General features: G+C 54.7%; 2 long non-coding RNA genes across 2 annotated transcripts; both read left to right on the forward strand.

The window, feature by feature from the left end:
* The first annotated feature begins 5,997 nt into the window (after window positions 1–5,997).
* Window positions 5,998–9,457, forward strand: LOC137456136 (uncharacterized). Its single transcript, XR_010990958.1, has 4 exons — window positions 5,998–6,252; window positions 6,797–6,970; window positions 7,215–7,374; window positions 8,835–9,457. It is a non-coding gene; the product is annotated as an uncharacterized lncRNA (long non-coding RNA).
* Window positions 9,458–18,463: 9,006 nt separating this feature from the next.
* On the forward strand, window positions 18,464–21,921 carry LOC137456140 (uncharacterized). The gene is made up of 4 exons (XR_010990961.1): window positions 18,464–18,716; window positions 19,261–19,434; window positions 19,679–19,838; window positions 21,299–21,921. It is a non-coding gene; the product is annotated as an uncharacterized lncRNA (long non-coding RNA).
* The last annotated feature ends 574 nt before the right edge of the window (window positions 21,922–22,495 follow it).

Raw genomic sequence — 22,495 nt, forward strand, 5'->3', positions numbered from 1 at the left:
TTGTGCTGCAAACAGCGTTGATAATGACTTAGAGAAAGACACACAAGAGACTCAGTAAGTCTCTTGTATCGTGCTTCTATTCTGGCGCCTGACACAGGTAGGATCATTTCAAAAGAGCTGTGTGTCTTCAGAGAGGTTTGGGCAAACTTTTATACAAAAAGTTATCTGTCTATAATGACAGAGGTCCAGATGCTGCCTATCTATACAAAGCTTATCTCTCTAAAAGAGCAGAAGTACACATATCATGCAGGTGTCCTTTATCGTATACAAAGGAGCATCTTGTCCAAGACTAACAGAAGTGAATCACTGACAAATCCTGTTATTCCTTCTCTATCCAAAGGCTGTCTGCCAACCCCTCTCCCCCTCCCTGCGTCCCAGCATTTCAGCTAACAAGCGGAAAATTCTTATCAACTCTGTGGTTCTGTTAATGAGACTTTTCTGTTCATCAGTTCCCCCCTTTCTCACAGCCAACAGTATATTCCTATACTATATTTTCTTAAGGCAAACTTTGGACCCAGGCTTTCTGAGCTATCTTTCCCATGCTGACACTTGTGGAAGGTACTCTCAGATGTAGTCACCCAGTCTGATGCCCCCCAAGTCCAATTCATTGAGGCTTCCCCAAATAAAGGGGTCCTCATTTGGCCTCGAGGAAGTTCAGTGCATATCCAACAGTTAGAGAGATTAGTTTGCAAAGCCAATTCTTGCCTAACGTGTAAGTACATATTGCCTTCCCATCCCTCAATTTCCTTGCTGTGCTGCAAAGATTTTGATAGGAATTTCTAGGTATTAACTACAGCCAGGGCAATCCTTCAAGTGCCCTAGGAATGCAGTGAAAACCTTTTGGGAATTGTTCCTGCTCTGGTACTCCTCAAGCTATGAGGAGCTCTTCAGGGCAGCTCCAAGGTTAGGTTTGGATTCTCCTGGAGTCTCACACAGAACGAGTCTCACGATTCCAGTGGTCTCATTTCATAGCTGCATTTTCTTCTCTCTGCCTAGGTGACAGGACGACCTCACTAATGAAGAGAGATAGCCTGAGCTCTGCAGGAACCTTGAACCCAAGCAGCCAGTGCCTTCTGTGAGTACAAGCTGTCCTTGCTCAACGTGGAACTAGTTGAGAGCTGAAGCCAGACCACGCCATAATTCCCTCAGCTTCCTCTTCTGCAGATTAAACAGTCCCAGTTCCTTCAGCCACTCCTCCTAAGGCTTGTTATCCAGACCCCTCACCAGCTTTGTGGCCCTTCTCTGGACTCACTCTCTCACAAGGGGTGTCCTGGGGAACACCACTTGTGCCCGGCCGGCCACCGGCTGGGTTTAACTCTGTTCCCCACCGCTCTTGGGGCCCAGCCATCCATCCTGTTCTGCTGTCCAGCAGTCCCTTTGAAAAACAATCCATCTGAAAAAAGAAGTAGCAGAGAAGGAAAGTTGAAGCTGCAAGGATTGCAGTCCCCTCAGTTCTGGTTGTAGCCAGGTGGGGGTTGGTCTCTTCTCCCAGGCAAGCAGCACCAGAACAAGAGGACACAGTCTCAAGCTGTGCCAGGGGAGGTTTAGGCTGAATGTTAGGAAGAGGTTTACAGCTTGGCCGAAGACTCTTCTGATCCCTGTCTTCTGGTCGTGACCAGCAGCGTGCACGGGTGGCCAAGAAGGCCACTGGCAACCTGGCCAATATCAGGAACAGTGTGGCCAGCAGGAGCAGGGAGGTCATTCTGCCCCTGCACTTGGCACTGGTTAGGGCACACCTTGAGTCCCGTGTCCAGTTCTGGGCCCCTCCGTTTAAGCAAGACGTTGAGTTGCTGGAAGGAGTCCGGAGAAGGGCAACAAAGCTGGGGAGGGGTTTGGAGCACAGGCCTGTGAGGAGAGGCTGAGGGAGCTGGGGTTGCTTAGCCTGGAGAAGAGGAGGCTCAGGGGAGACCTTCTTGCTCTCTGCAACTCCCTGAAGGGAGGTTGTAGCCAGGTGGGGGTTGGTCTCTTCTTCCAGGCAAGCAGCACCAGAACAAGAGGACACAGTCTCAAGCTGTGGCAGGGGAGGTTTAGGCTAGAGGTTAGGAAGAGGTTCTGCACAGAGAGAGTGATGGCCCATTGGAATGGGCTGCCCAGGGAGGTGGTGGAGTCACCATCTTTGGAGGTGTTCATGAGGAGACTGGATAGGGTGCTTGGTTGCATGGTTTAGTTGATTAGGTGGTGTTGGATGATAGGTTGGACACGATGATCTTGAAGGTCTCTTCCAACCTGGTCCGGTCCATTCCATTCCATCACCATCTAATCAACTAAACCACGGCACTGAGTGCCTCATCCAGTCTCTTTCTAAACACTTCCAGTGATGGTGACTCCACCACCTCCCTGGGCAGCACATTCCAAAGGCCAATCTCTCTTTCAACCTGCTCTATTCTATTCTATGAAGACCTTCTTCCTAACATCCAGGTTTAATTGGTGAGAGCAACAGACTTGGTTGCTGCCACCCGCTGCTAAGGGGTCTGAGTGGCCCCCAAATGGGGTTTGGAGGCAGGTAAAGGTTTCTTTTGGCATGTGAAGGGGTTTTGTGGGCATCTAGAAGGGGTGTGGAGCCCCCTGAAAGGGTCTGGGATAGTGTCAGGGGGTTCTGGGCTGGTCTACCAGCGGGTCTGGGGACATTAGAAGCGTCTGGGGGTACCTAAAACAGATCTGGGCGTATCAGATGGGGGGTTTGGGTGCATCCAAAGGGGTTTTGTGGGCATCTAAGTTGGGGAGTCTGGGGGGATCCTGAAGGAGTTGGGGGGTTCTCCTCAAGCTATGAGCAGACACACAGACAGTTGTTAACGGACTTTCTTTGATCATTCCAGGACTGGTGTGCTGGGACTGGCAGGGTCTTCCTGAGCTGTCCACGTACAGTTTCTGTCGACACTCTTCAGCTCGTACATCCGGTTTGCTGACAGAGGGTGTGGGGTTTGTGGGGCCCGGCAGCGAGAGTTTTCCAAAGAGGAGCTCTTCAGGGCAGCTCCAAGGTTAGGTTTGGATTCTCCTGGAGTCTCACACAGAACGAGTCTCACGATTCCAGTGGTCTCATTTCATAGCTGCATTTTCTTCTCTCTGCCTAGGTGACAGGACGACCTCACTAATGAAGAGAGATAGCCTGAGCTCTGCAGGAACCTTGAACCCAAGCAGCCAGTGCCTTCTGTGAGTACTAGCTGTCCTTGCTCAACGTGGAACTAGTTGAGAGCTGAAGCCAGACCACGCCATAATTCCCTCAGCTTCCTCTTCTGCAGATTAAACAGTCCCAGTTCCTTCAGCCACTCCTCCTAAGGCTTGTTATCCAGACCCCTCACCAGCTTTGTGGCCCTTCTCTGGACTCACTCTCTCACAAGGGGTGTCCTGGGGAACACCACTTGTGCCCGGCCGGCCACCGGCTGGGTTTAACTCTGTTCCCCACCGCTCTTGGGGCCCAGCCATCCATCCTGTTCTGCTGTCCAGCAGTCCCTTTGAAAAACAATCCATCTGAAAAAAGAAGTAGCAGAGAAGGAAAGCTGAAGCTGCAAGGATTGCAGTCCCCTCAGTTCTGGTTGTAGCCAGGTGGGGGTTGGTCTCTTCTCCCAGGCAAGCAGCACCAGAACAAGAGGACACAGTCTCAAGCTGTGGCAGGGGAGGTTTAGGCTAGAGGTTAGGAAGAGGTTCTGCACAGAGAGAGTGATTGCCCATTGGAATGGGCTGCCCAGGGAGGTGGTGGAGTCACCATCTTTGGAGGTGTTCATGAGGAGACTGGATAGGGTGCTTGGTTGCATGGTTTAGTTGATTAGGTGGTGTTGGATGATAGGTTGGACACGATGATCTTGAAGGTCTCTTCCAACCTGGTCCGGTCCATTCCATTCCATCACCATCTAATCAACTAAACCACGGCACTGAGTGCCTCATCCAGTCTCTTTCTAAACACTTCCAGTGATGGTGACTCCACCACCTCCCTGGGCAGCACATTCCAAAGGCCAATCTCTCTTTCAACCTGCTCTATTCTATTCTATGAAGACCTTCTTCCTAACATCCAGGTTTAATTGGTGAGAGCAACAGACTTGGTTGCTGCCACCCGCTGCTAAGGGGTCTGAGTGGCCCCCTAATGGGGTTTGGAGGCAGGTAAAGGTTTCTTTTGGCATGTGAAGGGGTTTTGTGGGCATCTAGAAGGGGTGTGGAGCCCCCTGAAAGGGTCTGGGATAGTGTCAGGGGGTTCTGGGCTGGTCTACCAGCGGGTCTGGGGACATTAGAAGCGTCTGGGGGTACCTAAAACGGATCTGGGCGTATCAGATGGGGGGTTTGGGTGCATCCAAAGGGGTTTTGTGGGCATCTAAGTTGGGGTGTCTGGGGGGGTCCTGAAGGAGTTGGGGGGTTCTCCTCAAGCTATGAGCAGACACACAGACAGTTGTTAACGGACTTTCTTTGATCATTCCAGGACTGGTGTGCTGGGACTGGCAGGGTCTTCCTGAGCTGTCCACGTACAGTTTCTGTCGACACTCTTCAGCTCGTACATCCGGTTTGCTGACAGAGGGTGTGGGGTTTGTGGGGCCCGGCAGCGAGAGTTTTCCAAAGAGGAGCTCTTCAGGGCAGCTCCAAGGTTAGGTTTGGATTCTCCTGGAGTCTCACACAGAACGAGTCTCACGATTCCAGTGGTCTCATTTCATAGCTGCATTTTCTTCTCTCTGCCTAGGTGACAGGACGACCTCACTAATGAAGAGAGATAGCCTGAGCTCTGCAGGAACCTTGAACCCAAGCAGCCAGTGCCTTCTGTGAGTACAAGCTGTCCTTGCTCAACGTGGAAGTAGTTGAGAGCTGAAGCCAGACCACGCCTTAATTCCCTCAGCTTCCTCTTCTGCAGATTAAACAGTCCCAGTTCCTTCAGCCACTCCTCGTAAGGCTTGTTATCCAGACCCCTCACCAGCTTTGTGGCCCTTCTCTGGACTCACTCTCTCACAAGGGGTGTCCTGGGGAACACCACTTGTGCCCGGCCGGCCACCGGCTGGGTTTAACTCTGTTCCCCACCGCTCTTGGGGCCCAGCCATCCATCCTGTTCTGCTGTCCAGCAGTCCCTTTGAAAAACAATCCATCTGAAAAAAGAAGTAGCAGAGAAGGAAAGCTGAAGCTGCAAGGATTGCAGTCCCCTCAGTTCTGGTTGTAGCCGGGTGGGGGTTGGTCTCTTCTCCCAGGCAAGCAGCACCAGAACAAGAGGACACAGTCTCAAGCTGTGCCAGGGGAGGTTTAGGCTGGATGTTAGGAAGAAGGTCTTCATAGAATAGAATAGAGCAGGTTGAAAGAGAGATTGGCCTTTGGAATGTGCTGCTCAGGGAGGTGGTGCCCAGGGAGTCACCATCACTGGAAGTGTTTAGAAAGAGACTGGATGAGGCACTCAGTGCCGTGGTTTAGTTGATTAGATGGTGTTGGAATGGAATGGAACGGAATAGAATAGAATAGACCAGACCGAGTTGGAAGAGACCTTCAAGATCATCGTGTCCAACCTATCATCCAACACCACCTAATCAACTAAACCAAGCAACCAGGCACCCTATCCAGTCTCCTCCTGAACACCTCCAAAGATGGTGACTCCACCACCACCCTGGGCAGCCCATTCCAATGGGCCATCACTCTCTCTGTGCAGAACCTCTTCCTAACCTCTAGCCTAAACCTCCCCTGGTGCAGCCTGAGACTGTGTCCTCTTGCTGGGCCCGGTGATGATCAAAGTTCTTTTCCAAGCTGCTTACTCCTGTTTGGTTTTATTCTCCTGCATGAATTGTCAGTTCAAAGCACTCGAGAGAAATGGTGTGATGGCTGTGCTGCCAAGCATCAGACTGGGGACCGAAAGACAACCTCCTGTGGATCGATGTACCGGGATATTCCAGGAACCTCTGTGCTGCCACAGACCTGGACTTAAACTCGTTCCAGATGCCGCGGTGTGTTCCGCATGACAATCGCACTCGGCACGTGAAGAGTGGCCAAGAGACTTCCCTTGTTACCTTTGTGGAAGGCTTTTGTGTGTCCCCCGGCCCCGGGGGCCGTGTTCCTCTCGGGCAGGCTGCGGACGAGGCTGCCCTCGGCAGCAGGCGTGCCGCAAGCGGAGCGGCGAAGCTGTGTTCCTGGCAGTTCTCTCTCCGCCTGGATCAGGACGAAGGTGCCGGCTGACAAGGACTTGCACTGACACAGGGTCAGAGAGCTGAGAGCACCAAAGGGTTTAATTGGTGAGAGCAACAGACTTGGTTGCTGCCACCCGCTGCTAAGTGGCCCCCACGTGGGGTTTGGAGGCAGGTAAAGGTTTCTTTTGGCGTGTGAAGGGGTTTTGTGGGCATCTAGAAGGGGTGTGGAGCCCCCTGAAAGGGTCTGGGATAGTGTCAGGGGGTTCTGGGCTGGTCCACCAGCGGGTCTGGGGACATTGGAAGCATCTGGGGGTACCTAAAGTGGAGCTGGGTGTTTCAGATGGGGGGTTTGGGTGCAACCAAAGGGGTTTTGTGGGCATCTAAGTTGGAGAATCTGTGGGGGTCCTGAAGGAGTTGGGGGGTTCTCAGTGAGGTTTTGGAGTCTCTATGGAGTCCCTGTTGTATCTTGGGTCTGCTGTGGGATTGGTAGTGACTGGGTGCTCCGGTTTTGGTGGCTCCAGGGCAGCAGGTACCCACAGGGCTGTGCCTTGCTTTATGTTCCCCAGCTGTGGGCCAAGCAGGAGCCCCAGGGGAAGGGAATTTCAGCATGTGGCGGGTGATAGTGGAGGCGACTTCCTGACAAAATGGCTTTGGGGGTTTGGTTAGGTCTTGTTTTTATGGTTGACTCACTCTTGCTTTCTTTCCTTTTTTTTCAGGGAGCTTAACTGCTTTGCCTGAGGACCAGTTGCAGATTTGTATTCGGCCTCAGCCACAAGCCCTGACACGGAGCGGGGTGCTTTGGTGTCAGAATGTGGAGCTGTTGGAAACCCAATTGCTCACTGAAAAAAAGAAAAGGAATAATTTGTCATAAAAAAATCCCCACAGTTCCTGTAAGCTTTCGAGTTCCTACTTAATAATATAAAGCAGTTTGTGGTTTGGTTGGTTTGGTTTTTTTCTTGTTGTGCTGCAAAGATTTTGATAGGAATTTCTAGGTATTAACTACAGCCAGAGCAAGCCTCTACTTGCCCTGGGAACGCAGTGAAAACCTTTTGGGAATTGGTTCTGCTCTGTTACTCCTCAAGCTATGAGCAGACACACAGGCAGTTGTTAACAGAGTTTCTTTGTGCATTCCAGGTCCGGTGTGTTCAGACCGGCAGGATCTTCCTGGGCCATCCGATTACGGTTTCCGTGGACACTTTTCAGCCCTTACATCCGGTTTGCCGACAGAGGACGTTGGTTTGTGGGCCCTGGCAGCGACAGTTTTCCAAAGAGGAGCTCTAAGGCCAGCTGCAAGGTTAGGTTTGGATTCTCCTGGGGTGCCTGTGCTTGAAAGCCCCCCAGAGGCCGTGCAGAGTGGTGCTCGCAGTAGCTCTGTGCAAGTCTGCCGTGGGCTCAGGAGGCCAGTATCTAGAGAGAGGGAAGGACAGAGACACTTCTAAGACAGTTTTAAAGAAATAATTATGAGAAGAGGCAAATTAATTCTGGGGACTCATGTGATAGATCTGTTCAAGAGAAAAAAAAATGAAGGAGGTTTCTGACCATAACCAGGCTGACAAAGCACAGTAATGTGGTTTCCTATGGGATTCAACTCCTCCTGCATTGCACAGGACACTTCAACAGCTGTCCCGACAAGCTCTAAGTAATGAACTTAATCCACCCTGTGCGAGCAATGGGGCAAAAGATTACAAAATCCATGTATGCAGTTGAGATGTGTTACGTTGGGACGCCCAGGATACAGCTCATCAAGCTCTCCTAGTGTTTAGACGCAAGATGGAAGAAGGAAGGGGGAAGACAGAGCAGAAGGTCTATTTAAATATGAAACTCCTAGGCTGAAAGAAAAGAAAAACATTTTAAAGAGCACTCAGTGAGACTCTGTCACCAGCATAGCTAATCACAGAATCACTGAGTGTTAGGGGTTGGAAGGGACCCCAAAATAGCATCCGGTCCAACCCCTGTGCCAGTGCAGGATCACCTGGGGCGGGTTTTGAATGTCTCCAGAGACTCCACTAACTCTCTGGGCAGCCTGCTCCAGGGCTCTGGCACACACAGTGAAAAGGTTTTCCCTTCTGTTCCTGTGGAACTTCCTCCTTTTATTCGTCGGACGCAGCGAAGCCGCTGGGTCGTGTTGCTGCGGCAAGGTGACCCACCCTGTAGTTCAGGGCCTGGGTCTGTGCCTTCATGGCAGCCTGTTCCCTTGGCACCCTGTCAGCTTAACAGCCCTGTGCTCGGGGTCTGTGTGACGAGTTGTGGAGCCCTCCATCCCCCTTCTGTCCCCAGCAGCAGCCCAAGGTCCCTGGAAGCAGGGCTGGGGAGGCTGCTTTAGGCAGCTAACAGGAACCAACCTTGCCTGGCCCTTAGGGGGCTGAGGTCAGTCCCTGGGCTCCTGAAGAGGTGGTGTTGCGCTGCTGCCAGGAGGGCCGGCCCGTAGGTGGGGCACGGGCCAGAGCCTGTGGCTCTCTGTGGGGCTTTTTGGGAGTGCTGCTGAGGCCTCACTCTGTCCTGTTGGCATCCTGTGTCAGGGTAGCCAGATCCTAGGCCTGATGTCTATCGTTAGCTCAATCGCAGAATTTGCTCGTCTGCTGTTCCTGTCCGTAAATTTTTGCCAGTGCTTCTGTAATAAAAAGGTTTTTATTTCTCCTGTAACTTGCAAGCTGGTGACCTCCTTAGGAGCACCACTGTGTTGTTCACAAAGTTCTTTGCTGTTGCAAAGCTGGGAGAAGTGTGAGGTTCAGCTGATGAAGTTTCTCTCTTTAGGGGTGTCTGCTCAGCCGTCCTCTTCCTGGATCTCGGAGCTTTGTCTCTCCCTGTTTGCGGTGCCCCGACAAGGACTTGTGCCGACACATCCTCGGGAAGCTGAAACCACCAAAGGGTTTAATGGGTGAGAGCAAAGCTCAGCTGTGTGCTGAAGCTGCAAACCTTGCCCAGAAGGCTGTCCCCGGCTCGGGGTGATAAAAAGAACAGGAGCGTAGCCGCTCGGCTGTCTTTCCTTCTGTGATGCCACAGCGGGGTGGGCGAGGATACAGCAGAGGAGCAGTGAGGGAGGGGTGAGGGCAGCCTCCCACAAAGGCTGCTTGCAGACCTGAAATGCCAAATGTTTGAAATGCCAGGACGTTCTTGGAGGGGAGGGAAAGCCCCGGGCAAGTGTAAGAGTGAGTGTGAGGTGTTCCAGCAGAGGAACAGCGGTGCTGCTTATTGAGAGATTGCAGAAGGGCAGTGATTTGTGTGCAGAAAGGCCTTGACGTGACCCCCCTCTGTTCTGTAGAAAGGCTTCTAGAGGAGAAAAGCACATCCTGAGCAGAGCCACGGGGGGGTGTGGGGTGTGGTTTGAAGCAGAAATAGCAACTGTCTCTCAATTAAAACAGTGGATTGTCTTTCGTGTGTGTGTGTGGTGTGCTGTTTTTTCATTGACTGGAAAAAGCTCTGCAGGGAGACCAGCTGATCTGCTCCCGAGGCACAGCAGCACCGGACCTGCTGAGCGCTGGGGGCCTGTTAAGGAGGGTCTGCTGTCATCTGAAGTGGGCTTGGGGGTATGAAAGGGGAATTTGGGGGCATGTGAAGGGTTCTGGGAGCATCTAGAGGTGTCTGGGGACCTCTGGAGGGGCTCCTGGGTCATGTCTGGAGGGTCACGGAGGAGTGGGGGGGTCTGTGCCTCAGTGTGGTTTCGGGGTCTCTGTGTCAGGTCCCCACAGCGTGTGGGTTGCTGTGTGGCACTGCTGGAGTCTCGGTGTCCCTAGCGCCCCTGGCTCTTCTGCTCACTGCTCCCACCTTGTGGGCACGGCCAGGTACTGCTTGCTGTCGCCTGCTGCCAAGGGTGTGAGTGGCCTCTGCAGGGAGGCGCAGAGAGGTATTCTGGGGCGTCTAGAGGGGCTTTGTGGGCATCGAGAGGTGTCTGGCGGCCTCTGGAGGGTCTCCGGGGGGGTCTCTGGAGGGTCCTGAAGCAGCTGAGGGGGCGGGGAGTGGTGGTGTTGTGTTAGAGGTCTCGGGGGGGTTCCAGGGTTTGGGGTCCCGCAGGATTGGGGTGGTCTCACCCCGGTATTGGGTGTCCTGCAGTCCCAGGGTCCCCCAGCCACATCTCCCCCGGCATCTCAAGGCGAGCTGCGAGCACCTCAAGGGCCTTAGAGGGTGAGAAAGGAGGGCTGGGGGCATGTAGACGGAAGTGAGGGCACCAAGACGGCACCGTCCTCCCCGTGACAGCGCCTGCCCTTCCCAAGATGGCGCCGCCCTACCCGTGACAGCGCCTGCCCTTCCCAAGATGGCGTCGATCTCCCCGTGACAGCGCCTGCCCTTTCCAAGATGGCGTCGCCCTCCCCGTGACAGCGCCTGCCCTTCCCAAGATGGCGCCGCCCTCGCCCCGTCGGCTCCGACCTAGCCAGCGTAATCCTCGTCCCCTCTGCTTTCTCCGCTCCGCATCAGCGAGCTCAGTGTGGACTCTGCTGCTCTCTGGAGTTGCTCTGTGCCTGCTGCAGGACTCTGCTATGGGTTTGAGGGTGGGCGGCAGCGAGGGGGGGGCCGAGAAACACCAGCGGCGGGGGGGGGGGGGTGGGTGTCGATTTGCCGCGGTCGGGAGCAGTCTACTCCCAGTTCACGAGCTGTTCTCCTGTCTCTCCCAGCTCTTGCAGGCTGACCCCAATGCCCTCAGACTCGCCCAGCGATCCCAGGGTGAACCCGGCAGCACCCAGACTCGCCCAGCGATCCCAGGGCGAACCCAGCAGCACCCAGACTCGCCCAGCGATCGTCACGTGATTAGGGGCCGCGCAAAGGAGGGGCGGGGAGCAGAGAAAGCGGCGGCGGCGCCCAGCCTCCAGCCACGCCCGCTGGAACATGCTTTCCAATTAGTACGCTACCTCTTAGGTTTCCAACCTGGGTATTCAAAGAACGCCGAGGAAAGTGGGGGCAGGTGCTTTTGCCAGGCAGCCTCCAATGAGCAGGCCCGGGGCAACGAGGAGGTGGCAGCAGCCAGCACATGCAGGCATTTCCTGGGGCTCAGTGAATGTTTAGAGCTCAGGGGCTCAGCCTGTGCTTCCGCTTCCTTTTCTTCAGCACAGGAGTTCGGTTTGGCTGTCCAGAGCCTTGCTCTGCACCCGAATGCCGTACCGAGCGTGAGGGAAAGATGAAGCAACACCCACGTAGGCACCCAGGGAAAAAGCGGAGGTTGTCTTAGGAGCCGGTTTGAGACAAAATTCACCCAACTCCTTCTGCGGTGGTGTACGGGAAAGAGTCGGTAGGGGAAGCCGCAGGACAGCCTGCAGCAAAGCTCAGGACTTGTTCCCTCGCCTCTGCCTTCTGCACGTCTCCTCGTCGGCCGCCTGTGAGCGAGACGCTTCACCAGCTGGCTTGTTTGAAATCAGCAAAGTTATGGCATGGAAGTTATCTGGTAGGAGTCGTTGCTAAACAGATGCAGTTGAAGCTTTGTATCTTCCGTTCTCTCTACTAGTTATTCTAATCTTGCCCTGTTGGTTTAGCCCATCAGTTTTCATGTTCTCTTCATCTATGAATAGCAGAAGAAAGGGCCCCTTGATTCCAGTATTTCTTGCTGTAGTTCAGAGGTAGAGTTGGCTTTCCCTCTGACCTTTTATACTTTTACTTTGTGTTAAGTGGAACCCAAAACTGAATAGGATACTTTGTGTAAAGCTTGAGCAGCCCTTAACTTTCGAATTATTATACCGCATGCACTACTGCTTTGCAACATTCACAGGACTGTGGTGGTGTCAGATAGTTCACTTGCATTTAGTTCCTCAGGGCCCAGGCCTTCCTTTGGGCTGATGGTCTTGGCCAAAGCTGCAATGTTCAGTCCTTGCTGTGAAAGGCAGGAGGTGCTGGCTGGGCAGTTTGCTTTATTTTGTGCCTTTTTGGGGGCGACTCAAAGGGAGTGGGGGGCTTGTGGGTGGGCTGGTTCTGCCACGTGGGGCAGGGGGCTGCTGCAGCAGAGGAGCAGGTGAGCGAGGGCTGGGGGCCCCCCCCCTAAAGTGCTGAAAATTCTCCGAGGGGACCACACTATCTTTAAAAGTGTAAGTACTGGGGTGAGGCGAGGCGGAGGCAAACCTCTGGTTTGCAGCTGGAGAGGGAGGGCTTGGAGTGACTGGTGCGTAAGAAAGCTTTGGAAACGACCCCTGTCTGCCCTCTCTGCTTCTAAAAGGCTTTTAGCATTGGAAAATAAAAGCCAGGTGGGGGCCCGGCTGCTGCCCACGCCCAGGGAGGTGCTCAGTGCTGCCACCCGGTGTGTAACGGCCGGCAGTGCAGCCGTGCCGCGGCGTGTGCCGCCCCGTGGGAGCTCAATGCTGCCACCCTGTGTGTAACGGCCGGCAGTGCAGCCGTGCCGCGGCGTGTGCCGCCCCGGGGGAGCTCAATGTTGCCATCCGGTGTGTAACGGCCGGCAGTGCTGGCGGAACGAACGTTTTTCTGACAGCTCTTGGAGGAACGTTTCTGTACAGGTGTTCCCCAGGGCTCCTCAGCTGCTCAGAACTCAACGTGTTGTCTTGGAGGGGATTAAAACCCATGGAACGCTGAGCGTGAGGTCACAACGCAGGCACCGCCCCCCCCCCAGCGTGGCACCGCCCCCCCCAGCGTGGCACCGCCCCCCCCAGCGTGGCACCGCCCCCCCCCAGCGTGGCACCGCCCCCCCAGCGTGGCACCGCCCCCCCAGCGTGGCACCGCCCCCCCAGCGTGGCACCGCCCCCCCCCAGCGTGGCACCGCCCCCCCAGCGTGGCACCGCCCCCCCCAGCGTGGCACCGCCCCCCCCCAGCGTGGCACCGCCCCCCCCAGCGTGGCACCGCCCCCCCCAGCGTGGCACCGCCCCCCCCCAGCGTGGCACCGCCCCCCCCCAGCGTGGCACCGCCCCCCCCCAGCGTGGCACCGCCCCCCCCCCAGCGTGGCACCGCCCTCAACAACATGGCGCCAGATGCTTAAAGTGGCTCAGTGCAGGGTTGTGGCTGCTAGAGGTTGGATCTCTTCTGCTGTGTCCCAGGTCAGTGCCAGTCTCTGCTGCTTTGGGGGGTTTCTCTATAGCAGCCGCTGGAGCTGCGCGGGGCTTGGGGGGGTGGCCAGCGGCGGGGCAGCGCGGGGCTTTGGGGGGGGGGGGAGGGGGGCGGGCGTGTCCGGGCTTGGCCGGCGGGGCTCTGCGGGGGTGGCGGCTGCTGCCTCAACCGTACCCAGAGGCCCCGTGGGAGCTCAATGCTGCCACCCTGTGTGTAATGGCCGGCAGTGCAGCCGTGCCGCGGCGTGTGCCGCCCCGGGGGAGCTCAATGCTGCCACCCGGTGTGTAACGGCCGGCAGTGCAGCCGTGCCGCGGCGTGTGCCGCCCCGGGGGAGCTCAATGCTGCCACCCGGTGTGTAATGGCCGGCAGTGCAGCCGTGCCGCGGCGTATACCGCCCCGGGGGAGCTCAGTGCTCAACCCTGTGTGTAATGGCCGGCAGTGCAGCCGTGCCGCGGCGTATACCGCCCCGTGGGAGGTCAGTGCTCAACCCGGTGTGTAATGGCCGGCAGTGCAGCCGTGCCGCGGCGTGTGCCGCCCTGGGTGAGCTAATTTCTGCAGCCTAACTGCGCTGAATGCTCGAAAATTCTTAGGGGAAGAGCGGAGGGCGGAGAGCTTGACTCGAGCGTCGCTATGGATCCGGCGCCTGCGCCCTAGCCCGGCTCTGCTCGCGCCAGGGGGGCAGCGTCCCGGTGGTCGCTATGGATCCGGCGCCTGCGCCGCAGCGGGTCCGGTCCCGGTGTCGCTGCCGGCCCGGGACTCCCAGGTGTGTTCCTTCCGGCGTCTGAAGGTGGTCTGGGGCCATCGGCAGGGCTTTTGGGGGTGACGGAGGAGGTCTTGGGGACACCTAAAAGGGTCTGGGGATACGTAAAGTTCTCGTGGGGCCATCGGAAAGGGTCAAGGGTCGTGGGGAGGCAGCTGGGCACCTCCGACGGACCCTTTGGGAGGTCTCTGCAGGCTCCCGTGGGAGCTGGGGGTGTCTCGGGGTGGGTTTGGGTTTGGGTTTGTGCTGCAAACAGCGTTGATAATGACTTAGAGAAAGACACACAAGAGACTCAGTAAGTCTCTTGTATCGTGCTTCTATTCTGGCGCCTGACACAGGTAGGATCATTTCAAAAGAGCTGTGTGTCTTCAGAGAGGTTTGGGCAAACTTTTATACAAAAAGTTATCTGTCTATAATGACAGAGGTCCAGATGCTGCCTATCTATACAAAGCTTATCTCTCTAAAAGAGCAGAAGTACACATATCATGCAGGTGTCCTTTATCGTATACAAAGGAGCATCTTGTCCAAGACTAACAGAAGTGAATCACTGACAAATCCTGTTATTCCTTCTCTATCCAAAGGCTGTCTGCCAACCCCTCTCCCCCTCCCTGCGTCCCAGCATTTCAGCTAACAAGCGGAAAATTCTTATCAACTCTGTGGTTCTGTTAATGAGACTTTTCTGTTCATCAGTTCCCCCCTTTCTCACAGCCAACAGTATATTCCTATACTATATTTTCTTAAGGCAAACTTTGGACCCAGGCTTTCTGAGCTATCTTTCCCATGCTGACACTTGTGGAAGGTACTCTCAGATGTAGTCACCCAGTCTGATGCCCCCCAAGTCCAATTCATTGAGGCTTCCCCAAATAAAGGGGTCCTCATTTGGCCTCGAGGAAGTTCAGTGCATATCCAACAGTTAGAGAGATTAGTTTGCAAAGCCAATTCTTGCCTAACGTGTAAGTACATATTGCCTTCCCATCCCTCAATTTCCTTGCTGTGCTGCAAAGATTTTGATAGGAATTTCTAGGTATTAACTACAGCCAGGGCAATCCTTCAAGTGCCCTAGGAATGCAGTGAAAACCTTTTGGGAATTGTTCCTGCTCTGGTACTCCTCAAGCTATGAGGAGCTCTTCAGGGCAGCTCCAAGGTTAGGTTTGGATTCTCCTGGAGTCTCACACAGAACGAGTCTCATGATTCCAGTGGTCTCATTTCATAGCTGCATTTTCTTCTCTCTGCCTAGGTGACAGGACGACCTCACTAATGAAGAGAGATAGCCTGAGCTCTGCAGGAACCTTGAACCCAAGCAGCCAGTGCCTTCTGTGAGTACAAGCTGTCCTTGCTCAACGTGGAACTAGTTGAGAGCTGAAGCCAGACCACGCCATAATTCCCTCAGCTTCCTCTTCTGCAGATTAAACAGTCCCAGTTCCTTCAGCCACTCCTCCTAAGGCTTGTTATCCAGACCCCTCACCAGCTTTGTGGCCCTTCTCTGGACTCACTCTCTCACAAGGGGTGTCCTGGGGAACACCACTTGTGCCCGGCCGGCCACCGGCTGGGTTTAACTCTGTTCCCCACCGCTCTTGGGGCCCAGCCATCCATCCTGTTCTGCTGTCCAGCAGTCCCTTTGAAAAACAATCCATCTGAAAAAAGAAGTAGCAGAGAAGGAAAGCTGAAGCTGCAAGGATTGCAGTCCCCTCAGTTCTGGTTGTAGCCAGGTGGGGGTTGGTCTCTTCTCCCAGGCAAGCAGCACCAGAACAAGAGGACACAGTCTCAAGCTGTGCCAGGGGAGGTTTAGGCTGAATGTTAGGAAGAGGTTTACAGCTTGGCCGAAGACTCTTCTGATCCCTGTCTTCTGGTCGTGACCAGCAGCGTGCACGGGTGGCCAAGAAGGCCACTGGCAACCTGGCCAATATCAGGAACAGTGTGGCCAGCAGGAGCAGGGAGGTCATTCTGCCCCTGCACTTGGCACTGGTTAGGGCACACCTTGAGTCCCGTGTCCAGTTCTGGGCCCCTCCGTTTAAGCAAGACGTTGAGTTGCTGGAAGGAGTCCGGAGAAGGGCAACAAAGCTGGGGAGGGGTTTGGAGCACAGGCCTGTGAGGAGAGGCTGAGGGAGCTGGGGTTGCTTAGCCTGGAGAAGAGGAGGCTCAGGGGAGACCTTCTTGCTCTCTGCAACTCCCTGAAGGGAGGTTGTAGCCAGGTGGGGGTTGGTCTCTTCTTCCAGGCAAGCAGCACCAGAACAAGAGGACACAGTCTCAAGCTGTGGCAGGGGAGGTTTAGGCTAGAGGTTAGGAAGAGGTTCTGCACAGAGAGAGTGATTGCCCGTTGGAATGGGCTGCCCAGGGAGGTGGTGGAGTCACCATCTTTGGAGGTGTTCATGAGGAGACTGGATAGGGTGCTTGGTTGCATGGTTTAGTTGATTAGGTGGTGTTGGATGATAGGTTGGACACGATGATCTTGAAGGTCTCTTCCAACCTGGTCCGGTCCATTCCATTCCATCACCATCTAATCAACTAAACCACGGCACTGAGTGCCTCATCCAGTCTCTTTCTAAACACTTCCAGTGATGGTGACTCCACCACCTCCCTGGGCAGCACATTCCAAAGGCCAATCTCTCTTTCAACCTGCTCTATTCTATTCTATGAAGACCTTCTTCCTAACATCCAGGTTTAATTGGTGAGAGCAACAGACTTGGTTGCTGCCACCCGCTGCTAAGGGGTCTGAGTGGCCCCCAAATGGGGTTTGGAGGCAGGTAAAGGTTTCTTTTGGCATGTGAAGGGGTTTTGTGGGCATCTAGAAGGGGTGTGGAGCCCCCTGAAAGGGTCTGGGATAGTGTCAGGGGGTTCTGGGCTGGTCTACCAGCGGGTCTGGGGACATTAGAAGCGTCTGGGGGTACCTAAAACAGATCTGGGCGTATCAGATGGGGGGTTTGGGTGCATCCAAAGGGGTTTTGTGGGCATCTAAGTTGGGGAGTCTGGGGGGGTCCTGAAGGAGTTGGGGGGTTCTCCTCAAGCTATGAGCAGACACACAGACAGTTGTTAACGGACTTTCTTTGATCATTCCAGGACTGGTGTGCTGGGACTGGCAGGGTCTTCCTGAGCTGTCCACGTACAGTTTCTGTCGACACTCTTCAGCTCGTACATCCGGTTTGCTGACAGAGGGTGTGGGGTTTGTGGGGCCCGGCAGCGAGAGTTTTCCAAAGAGGAGCTCTTCAGGGCAGCTCCAAGGTTAGGTTTGGATTCTCCTGGAGTCTCACACAGAACGAGTCTCACGATTCCAGTGGTCTCATTTCATAGCTGCATTTTCTTCTCTCTGCCTAGGTGACAGGACGACCTCACTAATGAAGAGAGATAGCCTGAGCTCTGCAGGAACCTTGAACCCAAGCAGCCAGTGCCTTCTGTGAGTACTAGCTGTCCTTGCTCAACGTGGAACTAGTTGAGAGCTGAAGCCAGACCACGCCATAATTCCCTCAGCTTCCTCTTCTGCAGATTAAACAGTCCCAGTTCCTTCAGCCACTCCTCGTAAGGCTTGTTATCCAGACCCCTCACCAGCTTTGTGGCCCTTCTCTGGACTCACTCTCTCACAAGGGGTGTCCTGGGGAACACCACTTGTGCCCGGCCGGCCACCGGCTGGGTTTAACTCTGTTCCCCACCGCTCTTGGGGCCCAGCCATCCATCCTGTTCTGCTGTCCAGCAGTCCCTTTGAAAAACAATCCATCTGAAAAAAGAAGTAGCAGAGAAGGAAAGCTGAAGCTGCAAGGATTGCAGTCCCCTCAGTTCTGGTTGTAGCCAGGTGGGGGTTGGTCTCTTCTCCCAGGCAAGCAGCACCAGAACAAGAGGACACAGTCTCAAGCTGTGCCAGGGGAGGTTTAGGCTGGATGTTAGGAAGAAGGTCTTCATAGAATAGAATAGAGCAGGTTGAAAGAGAGATTGGCCTTTGGAATGTGCTGCTCAGGGAGGTGGTGCCCAGGGAGTCACCATCACTGGAAGTGTTTAGAAAGAGACTGGATGAGGCACTCAGTGCCGTGGTTTAGTTGATTAGATGGTGTTGGAATGGAATGGAACGGAATAGAATAGAATAGACCAGACCGAGTTGGAAGAGACCTTCAAGATCATCGTGTCCAACCTATCATCCAACACCACCTAATCAACTAAACCAAGCAACCAGGCACCCTATCCAGTCTCCTCCTGAACACCTCCAAAGATGGTGACTCCACCACCACCCTGGGCAGCCCATTCCAATGGGCCATCACTCTCTCTGTGCAGAACCTCTTCCTAACCTCTAGCCTAAACCTCCCCTGGTGCAGCCTGAGACTGTGTCCTCTTGCTGGGCCCGGTGATGATCAAAGTTCTTTTCCAAGCTGCTTACTCCTGTTTGGTTTTATTCTCCTGCATGAATTGTCAGTTCAAAGCACTCGAGAGAAATGGTGTGATGGCTGTGCTGCCAAGCATCAGACTGGGGACCGAAAGACAACCTCCTGTGGATCGATGTACCGGGATATTCCAGGAACCTCTGTGCTGCCACAGACCTGGACTTAAACTCGTTCCAGATGCCGCGGTGTGTTCCGCATGACAATCGCACTCGGCACGTGAAGAGTGGCCAAGAGACTTCCCTTGTTACCTTTGTGGAAGGCTTTTGTGTGTCCCCCGGCCCCGGGGGCCGTGTTCCTCTCGGGCAGGCTGCGGGCGAGGCTGCCCTCGGCAGCAGGCGTGCCGCAAGCGGAGCGGCGAAGCTGTGTTCCTGGCAGTTCTCTCTCCGCCTGGATCAGGACGAAGGTGCCGGCCGACAAGGACTTGCACTGACACAGGGTCAGAGAGCTGAGAGCACCAAAGGGTTTAATTGGTGAGAGCAACAGACTTGGTTGCTGCCACCCGCTGCTAAGTGGCCCCCACGTGGGGTTTGGAGGCAGGTAAAGGTTTCTTTTGGCGTGTGAAGGGGTTTTGTGGGCATCTAGAAGGGGTGTGGAGCCCCCTGAAAGGGTCTGGGATAGTGTCAGGGGGTTCTGGGCTGGTCCACCAGCGGGTCTGGGGACATTGGAAGCATCTGGGGGTACCTAAAGTGGAGCTGGGTGTTTCAGATGGGGGGTTTGGGTGCAACCAAAGGGGTTTTGTGGGCATCTAAGTTGGAGAATCTGTGGGGGTCCTGAAGGAGTTGGGGGGTTCTCAGTGAGGTTTTGGAGTCTCTATGGAGTCCCTGTTGTATCTTGGGTCTGCTGTGGGATTGGTAGTGACTGGGTGCTCCGGTTTTGGTGGCTCCAGGGCAGCAGGTACCCACAGGGCTGTGCCTTGCTTTATGTTCCCCAGCTGTGGGCCAAGCAGGAGCCCCAGGGGAAGGGAATTTCAGCATGTGGCGGGTGATAGTGGAGGCGACTTCCTGACAAAATGGCTTTGGGGGTTTGGTTAGGTCTTGTTTTTATGGTTGACTCACTCTTGCTTTCTTTCCTTTTTTTTCAGGGAGCTTAACTGCTTTGCCTGAGGACCAGTTGCAGATTTGTATTCGGCCTCAGCCACAAGCCCTGACACGGAGCGGGGTGCTTTGGTGTCAGAATGTGGAGCTGTTGGAAACCCAATTGCTCACTGAAAAAAAGAAAAGGAATAATTTGTCATAAAAAAATCCCCACAGTTCCTGTAAGCTTTCGAGTTCCTACTTAATAATATAAAGCAGTTTGTGGTTTGGTTGGTTTGGTTTTTTTCTTGTTGTGCTGCAAAGATTTTGATAGGAATTTCTAGGTATTAACTACAGCCAGAGCAAGCCTCTACTTGCCCTGGGAACGCAGTGAAAACCTTTTGGGAATTGGTTCTGCTCTGTTACTCCTCAAGCTATGAGCAGACACACAGGCAGTTGTTAACAGAGTTTCTTTGTGCATTCCAGGTCCGGTGTGTTCAGACCGGCAGGATCTTCCTGGGCCATCCGATTACGGTTTCCGTGGACACTTTTCAGCCCTTACATCCGGTTTGCCGACAGAGGACGTTGGTTTGTGGGCCCTGGCAGCGACAGTTTTCCAAAGAGGAGCTCTAAGGCCAGCTGCAAGGTTAGGTTTGGATTCTCCTGGGGTGCCTGTGCTTGAAAGCCCCCCAGAGGCCGTGCAGAGTGGTGCTCGCAGTAGCTCTGTGCAAGTCTGCCGTGGGCTCAGGAGGCCAGTATCTAGAGAGAGGGAAGGACAGAGACACTTCTAAGACAGTTTTAAAGAAATAATTATGAGAAGAGGCAAATTAATTCTGGGGACTCATGTGATAGATCTGTTCAAGAGAAAAAAAAATGAAGGAGGTTTCTGACCATAACCAGGCTGACAAAGCACAGTAATGTGGTTTCCTATGGGATTCAACTCCTCCTGCATTGCACAGGACACTTCAACAGCTGTCCCGACAAGCTCTAAGTAATGAACTTAATCCACCCTGTGCGAGCAATGGGGCAAAAGATTACAAAATCCATGTATGCAGTTGAGATGTGTTACGTTGGGACGCCCAGGATACAGCTCATCAAGCTCTCCTAGTGTTTAGACGCAAGATGGAAGAAGGAAGGGGGAAGACAGAGCAGAAGGTCTATTTAAATATGAAACTCCTAGGCTGAAAGAAAAGAAAAACATTTTAAAGAGCACTCAGTGAGACTCTGTCACCAGCATAGCTAATCACAGAATCACTGAGTGTTAGGGGTTGGAAGGGACCCCAAAATAGCATCCGGTCCAACCCCTGTGCCAGTGCAGGATCACCTGGGGCGGGTTTTGAATGTCTCCAGAGACTCCACTAACTCTCTGGGCAGCCTGCTCCAGGGCTCTGGCACACACAGTGAAAAGGTTTTCCCTTCTGTTCCTGTGGAACTTCCTCCTTTTATTCGTCGGACGCAGCGAAGCCGCTGGGTCGTGTTGCTGCGGCAAGGTGACCCACCCTGTAGTTCAGGGCCTGGGTCTGTGCCTTCATGGCAGCCTGTTCCCTTGGCACCCTGTCAGCTTAACAGCCCTGTGCTCGGGGTCTGTGTGACGAGTTGTGGAGCCCTCCATCCCCCTTCTGTCCCCAGCAGCAGCCCAAGGTCCCTGGAAGCAGGGCTGGGGAGGCTGCTTTAGGCAGCTAACAGGAACCAACCTTGCCTGGCCCTTAGGGGGCTGAGGTCAGTCCCTGGGCTCCTGAAGAGGTGGTGTTGCGCTGCTGCCAGGAGGGCCGGCCCGTAGGTGGGGCACGGGCCAGAGCCTGTGGCTCTCTGTGGGGCTTTTTGGGAGTGCTGCTGAGGCCTCACTCTGTCCTGTTGGCATCCTGTGTCAGGGTAGCCAGATCCTAGGCCTGATGTCTATCGTTAGCTCAATCGCAGAATTTGCTCGTCTGCTGTTCCTGTCCGTAAATTTTTGCCAGTGCTTCTGTAATAAAAAGGTTTTTATTTCTCCTGTAACTTGCAAGCTGGTGACCTCCTTAGGAGCAGCACTGTGTTGTTCACAAAGTTCTTTGCTGTTGCAAAGCTGGGAGAAGTGTGAGGTTCAGCTGATGAAGTTTCTCTCTTTAGGGGTGTCTGCTCAGCCGTCCTCTTCCTGGATCTCGGAGCTTTGTCTCTCCCTGTTTGCGGTGCCCCGACAAGGACTTGTGCCGACACATCCTCGGGAAGCTGAAACCACCAAAGGGTTTAATGGGTGAGAGCAAAGCTCAGCTGTGTGCTGAAGCTGCAAACCTTGCCCAGAAGGCTGTCCCCGGCTCGGGGTGATAAAAAGAACAGGAGCGTAGCCGCTCGGCTGTCTTTCCTTCTGTGATGCCACAGCGGGGTGGGCGAGGATACAGCAGAGGAGCAGTGAGGGAGGGGTGAGGGCAGCCTCCCACAAAGGCTGCTTGCAGACCTGAAATGCCAAATGTTTGAAATGCCAGGACGTTCTTGGAGGGGAGGGAAAGCCCCGGGCAAGTGTAAGAGTGAGTGTGAGGTGTTCCAGCAGAGGAACAGCGGTGCTGCTTATTGAGAGATTGCAGAAGGGCAGTGATTTGTGTGCAGAAAGGCCTTGACGTGACCCCCCTCTGTTCTGTAGAAAGGCTTCTAGAGGAGAAAAGCACATCCTGAGCAGAGCCACGGGGGGGTGTGGGGTGTGGTTTGAAGCAGAAATAGCAACTGTCTCTCAATTAAAACAGTGGATTGTCTTTCGTGTGTGTGTGTGGTGTGCTGTTTTTTCATTGACTGGAAAAAGCTCTGCAGGGAGACCAGCTGATCTGCTCCCGAGGCACAGCAGCACCGGACCTGCTGAGCGCTGGGGGCCTGTTAAGGAGGGTCTGCTGTCATCTGAAGTGGGCTTGGGGGTATGAAAGGGGAATTTGGGGGCATGTGAAGGGTTCTGGGAGCATCTAGAGGTGTCTGGGGACCTCTGGAGGGGCTCCTGGGTCATGTCTGGAGGGTCACGGAGGAGTGGGGGGGTCTGTGCCTCAGTGTGGTTTCGGGGTCTCTGTGTCAGGTCCCCACAGCGTGTGGGTTGCTGTGTGGCACTGCTGGAGTCTCGGTGTCCCTAGCGCCCCTGGCTCTTCTGCTCACTGCTCCCACCTTGTGGGCACGGCCAGGTACTGCTTGCTGTCGCCTGCTGCCAAGGGTGTGAGTGGCCTCTGCAGGGAGGCGCAGAGAGGTATTCTGGGGCGTCTAGAGGGGCTTTGTGGGCATCGAGAGGTGTCTGGCGGCCTCTGGAGGGTCTCCGGGGGGGTCTCTGGAGGGTCCTGAAGCAGCTGAGGGGGC

Source organism: Melanerpes formicivorus, unplaced genomic scaffold (genome assembly GCF_026170545.1).
Source record: "Melanerpes formicivorus ecotype bairdi unplaced genomic scaffold, bMelFor1.0.p_v2 SCAF_117, whole genome shotgun sequence".
Lineage (NCBI taxonomy): Eukaryota > Metazoa > Chordata > Aves > Piciformes > Picidae > Melanerpes > Melanerpes formicivorus.